This window comes from Triticum aestivum, chromosome 1D (assembly GCF_018294505.1).
Source record: "Triticum aestivum cultivar Chinese Spring chromosome 1D, IWGSC CS RefSeq v2.1, whole genome shotgun sequence".
Taxonomy (NCBI): domain Eukaryota; kingdom Viridiplantae; phylum Streptophyta; class Magnoliopsida; order Poales; family Poaceae; genus Triticum; species Triticum aestivum.
This window is the reverse complement of record NC_057796.1, coordinates 461,017,781-461,023,300: the sequence shown is the minus strand read 5'-3', so window position 1 is coordinate 461,023,300 and position 5,520 is coordinate 461,017,781. Positions and strand designations below refer to the sequence as shown.

Sequence of the window (5,520 nt, the reverse complement as noted above, 5' to 3'; positions counted from 1 at the left end):
CAATTTCTTTTCAGTGTTTTTTTTCTCAAATTCTTTCTTTTTAACAGTACATTTCTTGCAATCTAGCTGTACTAATTGCATGTGATTTGCTCCTGCAGGATGATTAGTTATCAGCGACTGTGCAATATGTTAAATCTATCTATAATTTGGCCACGGTTGTTCGGTCTTGAAGGTGAAACTGTAATCAGGACTTGCAACATTGTATTAGGAAATTCATATTGGAAAATTAAATAATGGTCCCTTTCACACCCGTTTGATTTATCGCACTGATCGTTAATATATGTGTGTTATATCACTCAGACACTCGCACCTTCCCTCACTATTATTTTTGTAAAGAAGAGTTAAATCAGTCCTGAACCTGCACTTTATATTTTTATTGTAGAACGTGGAGTACTTGCTATTTAAGCAGTAGGAGTTCAAAAGGGATGGCGCTGGCGGAGGAGGATGCCTCAAGCGAGGAACCATGGAAGGCGACGGGCGTCATGCAGCTGGGAAGCAGCAGCAAGCGCGGGGAATGTGATCTCTGCGGTATTGCATTTGCGATTTCTGTATGCATTGGAGTCATTTGAGTATGTTGTTATTCACACTGTTTTACTTAGCAGACTGCGGTCATGAAAATCTGCATATTAGTGCTTCATGTTTCTTTGGATATTATTCTCACAAAAACTTCCATATATTCGTGCTTCATTCTGTGTGTACTTGCATAACTTTGACCGAGGTACCGCGGTTGAATAGGTTTGTTAGATTTTGCTACATGATGAATTTTGTGGCGTGGTAAGATGGTTATACATACCTTATGATGGCGAATCAAAGTTCCTCTTAACTTCTGTTGCTTTGTCAGTTCGCTTCAGAACTTTGATTCGCTGGGCTTTCAGTTAACAACTTGGAGATAGAGGCGCTGTTGTTACTTGACAAGTTGACATTGGCGTGGGAGTCAACGTGAAGTGGTAAAGGCTAGACTTTGCTTTCTTCTGAATTTTGCCATGCATTAGGATTTTTATTTACTTACTTTTACCTCTAGGTGGTATGGTAGAGGGTGCTCCTCTATCAGATGTTAGACATCTAGGCTGACAGAATTATTCAAGAAGCGGATGCTCAGGTGAAAACCTTTGTTCCCATATAAGGTAAATATCATGTATTGACAAAATTATATTCTTAAGTTAGAAATAGTCAAGAAATAGTCCCTGAATATGCCCCTATTTTTAATATCATACATATAGTCAAATGATGGATATAATGTAGGCCTCAGTGAGCTGGCACACTTGCTATCTTTTTTTACAGGAACAATCACACAATTTGTGTGTGTGTGTGTGTGTGTGTGTGTGTGTGTGTGTGTGAATGGAATAATGTAGCATTTATGATCATTTTGATTTTGAACTAGATAAACCACATATCTTACTTCCCTTTTCCCTTTGTAGGCTGAAGCTCAAGGCGTCAATCAAAACAGAGTAAGAGAGTAAGCTGGGAATGGCGCAGTGGTATGAAATTTAAAAGAAGCTGAATATAAAGCTGAATAGCTGGAGCCAAGCATGGTGGCATGCAGTCATGCTCTGGTTTATTTACAGGTATTGAGATAGTGGTTAAGTTTGTTTTTGTTTCTCTAGATTTTAGCATTTTTGGTCTAAATGCCAACCTCACGTCGCAACAGAAGAAAGTGTGTAAAGAAGGTCTTGAAAGAGATATTTGCATACTTGTAACTTGGAAGCTCGAAATTGGACATGATTGTGGCTGTAGTTTAGTGGTGAGAATTCCACGTTGTGGCCGTGGAGACCTGGGCTCGAATCCCAGCAGCCACACAATTCTTTTGCTAGGTTTTTATTCTCACATTTTTCTTTTTCACAGTACTCTTCTTGCACTGCCAGATGATTAGATTATTCTTTTTCATGCAAAAAATCTCAGTTGCTATTAATCTGAAATGGATTTTAACCTGCTTTGAGCAAGTTTCTATGATGAGAATAAATTAGAAAAAGAGTATTTTCAAAAAAAATAAACAAGAGTTTTGCTAGGTTTTTATTCTCACATTTTTTCTTTTTCACAGTACTCTTCTTGCACTGCCAAATGATTAGATTATTCTTTTTTCATGCAAAAATCTCAGTTGTTTATTAATCTGAAAAATGGATTGTAACCTGCTTTGAGCAAGTTTCTATGATGAGAATAAATTAGAAAAAGAGTATTTAAAAAAAATAAACAAGAGTGGATTGAGGGACATTTTCCTATCAAGTACTCAGGCACCGTGACAAGCTTATTAGAGATTTGGAGCCTTTAAGATCATTGAAAAGGCTAAAGAGATATGTTGCCCATATGGCCACAATAGAACATGTCTAGTTAGTTTTGTTTTACGACTCAAAAGAAAAGTTAGGTTTTTTTGCTTCTCTTTCCAATTGTCTAAATAATCTAATTACATGAGTATAATACCCGAACGAAAAATTATCTATGAAACACCTTTGAACCGCTCTAGTCGTCCCCCGTATATTGTGCGGTGACGTCTTTGGCCAGAGTGGTTGTGGTTGATCCGACCGGCGACCACAGCTGGGCTTCCCCACTTGGCGGCAGGCATGTAAGTCCAACTCCTCTCTCTTTCCTCTCTGTCTTTTTTTTTTAATTTTGATTTCAGGGTAATAGGAGAAATAGAGATTTAGGGTTTGGGAAGATTATGGGGGAAATTAGATGAACATGTCATGTTTGTACAAGGTTCTCTGAAACTGGATGAACATGTCCTCTGTACAGAGGGTTCTAGTGCAATGGGATGAGAATGTTCTCTAAAATTGGGCTCAGTGTTAGTGTTTTAAAATTGGGGATTAATCAAATTATATATATGTTCATTTTGAACATGTTATCTGAAATTAGTTATTTCCATAGTACTCCCTCTCTAAAGAAATATAAGAGCGTTTAGACCTTATATTTCTTTACAGAGGGAGTATATGTTTATCTGCGTATAGTATTAACATATATGTATGTCGGAAATTAGATCTTGGTTTTTATATGCTTGACATTGAAGCTGTTACAATTGGTGTTAAATAAGCTTATATATTTATATATGTACTCCCTCCGTCCGAAAAAGTTTGTCCCTTAAATGGATGTATCTAGCACCAACTTAATGCTAGATACATCCATTTGAGGGACAAGCTTGGGACAAGTTTTCTCAGACGGAGGGAGTATTTCTTAACATGATATCAAGGATGTTAGTGACTAGTTTATCTGTTTCAGGTGTGTTACTAATTATGGGATTGGTGTAGCAAATAATTATGCTATTTTACTAAAGTTTGTTTTTTACTTTGGATGATGAAATATGGGAAATAAGGTTCCATTTACAAGGCAAAGACAATCTGTAAAGAACATTTTATTTACCAGAGATACATTTAATTAATATCGTAGCCCAGATTGAGACCCATTGCTATGGACATTAGGGAAGTCAACGATAGGGTGTTGTTTTAGTAGATGATGGCCGGCTGTGTGGTGGGAGTAAGTGCCATGCAATTAGGTGCAATTGAGCGATATACAAGGTGTATATAGGGCAGCCCAAATTACAAGTCTGAATTTGAAGAAAAAAGGACAAATGCTGATGTAAATAAGCTGCTATTCGCAGTTCAATTAATGTTCAAAGCAAAAAATTGCATTGTTCCTTCCCCTACTATCCGTTGCTACTCAATTTTTTTTTTTTGCATTGTTCCTACTCTAATTGTTTGAGCACCTTAAGCAGTTGTTACCACCTCAATTATTTTTTATTTTGCGAAAACCGCCTCAATATGTTGGCTTGTCTATCGGCCTTCAGTGCACACATTGTGTCCTCGGCTTCACAACTACTCCCTCCGTCCCGTAATGTAAGATGTTTTTTGACACTACTGTAGTGTCAGAAAGCGTCTTATATTATGGGACGGAGGGAGTACGTCTATAGTCTGCTCTTTGGTGACTTGTGGCATGCTCTAGTTTATTTATAGGTATTAAGATAGTGGTTAAGTATGTTAAAAAAATTGTGGGAAACACTCGTTCTCTAGGTTTTAGCATTTTTTTGTCTACATGCCAACAATTTGACCCTAGGTTTATTTTTTAGTGGGAAATACTCGTGCTCTAATTAGGTTTTATCACGGGCCTATGTAGTGTGACATCAACAGAAGAAAGTGTGTAGAGAGGGTTCCCGCTAAAATTGCACATGATTGTGGCTGTAGTTTAGTGGTGAGAATTCCACGTTGTGGCCGTGGAGACCTGGGCTCGAATCCCAGCAGCCACACAATTTCTTTTGCTAATTTTTTCCCACATTCTTTCCTTTTTATAGTAGATTTCTTGCAATTCAGCCATACAATTTCTTTTGCTAATTGTCTAAATAATCTCTTGACATGAGTAATACCCAGATGGAAAATATTGCTATCCCGACGATCTTTATCTTAATTTCTTTTGCTAAGTCATGTCATGTACAATATACGAAGTTTCTAGTAGAGGACTTCTTTGAGTCATCATATTTTTCTGTTCATATGAAGGAAATTAATATGCAATTTTTCAAAATTGGGGAATCCAAAATGAAACCCTTTTTTTGCTTATCTATGGAACACCTTCGAGGACATAGTAAAATGCACTTGCCTATTTGGATCCTTTGCACAAAGAAGAAACACCGAACATATGAATACCCAATTTTTTGTGCGAGGAGCTCAGATAATAAAAAAGGGATACATGGGACAGTGACTAGATTATCATTCTCTTGCAAAATATCACCTTAGTTTGCTTGGTGATCGGCTTATTTATGGATGTTATGTTTGATGTTTTATTGAGATGTACCGCGGAAGGAAATTAATATGCAATTTTTCAAAATTGGGGAATCCAAAATGAAACCCTTTTTTTGCTTATCTATGGAACACCTTCGAGGACATAGTAAAATGCACTTGCCTATTTGGATCCTTTGCACAAAGAAGAAACACCGAACATATGAATACCCAATTTTTTGTGCGAGGAGCTCAGATAATAAAAAAGGGATACATGGGACAGTGACTAGATTATCATTCTCTTGCAAAATATCACCTTAGTTTGCTTGGTGATCGGCTTATTTATGGATGTTATGTTTGATGTTTTATTGAGATGTACCGCGGAAGTGAAGTCATGACATGTGTTCGGAAACCCAATGGAAAACGATCGCCTAGAATGGTGAAATACGACTAGTCTGTACTTCATGCGCTTTTAAGGTTGTTTGATGAATTGCTGGTGAACACAAGTAGCTGGTCTAGGTTCCAGGAGTGTACACATCTATTTGACATTGATGGGATGACGCTGATCGTTTTACCAAGATTTTGCGAGTTTTGAGTAAACTTCCCAGGCAAGTTTAGTTGCCCCAGTTAGATGCACCCCATATATCGCATTGGAAATGTTGCGCCCAATATCCAGCACAATTTTCAGCGTGGAGTTATGGACTCGCGTCGCAGCTCCCGTGTAGAAATCGTGTCAAACTGGAAGCAACCTTCACAGTTTTTCTTAGAGTAGTAATCTGGCAGCACAGAGAGTACACCAGTAACGAACACAACAGTGAAATACACT

General features: G+C 37.6%; 2 non-coding genes across 2 annotated transcripts; both read left to right on the top strand.

Moving 5' to 3' along the window:
• The first annotated feature begins 1,724 nt into the window (after positions 1-1,724).
• On the top strand, positions 1,725-1,796 carry TRNAH-GUG (transfer RNA histidin (anticodon GUG)). The gene has a single exon. It is a non-coding gene; the product is annotated as a tRNA-His (tRNA).
• Positions 1,797-4,156: 2,360 nt separating this feature from the next.
• On the top strand, positions 4,157-4,228 carry TRNAH-GUG (transfer RNA histidin (anticodon GUG)). The gene has a single exon. It is a non-coding gene; the product is annotated as a tRNA-His (tRNA).
• Positions 4,229-5,520: the final 1,292 nt, after the last annotated feature.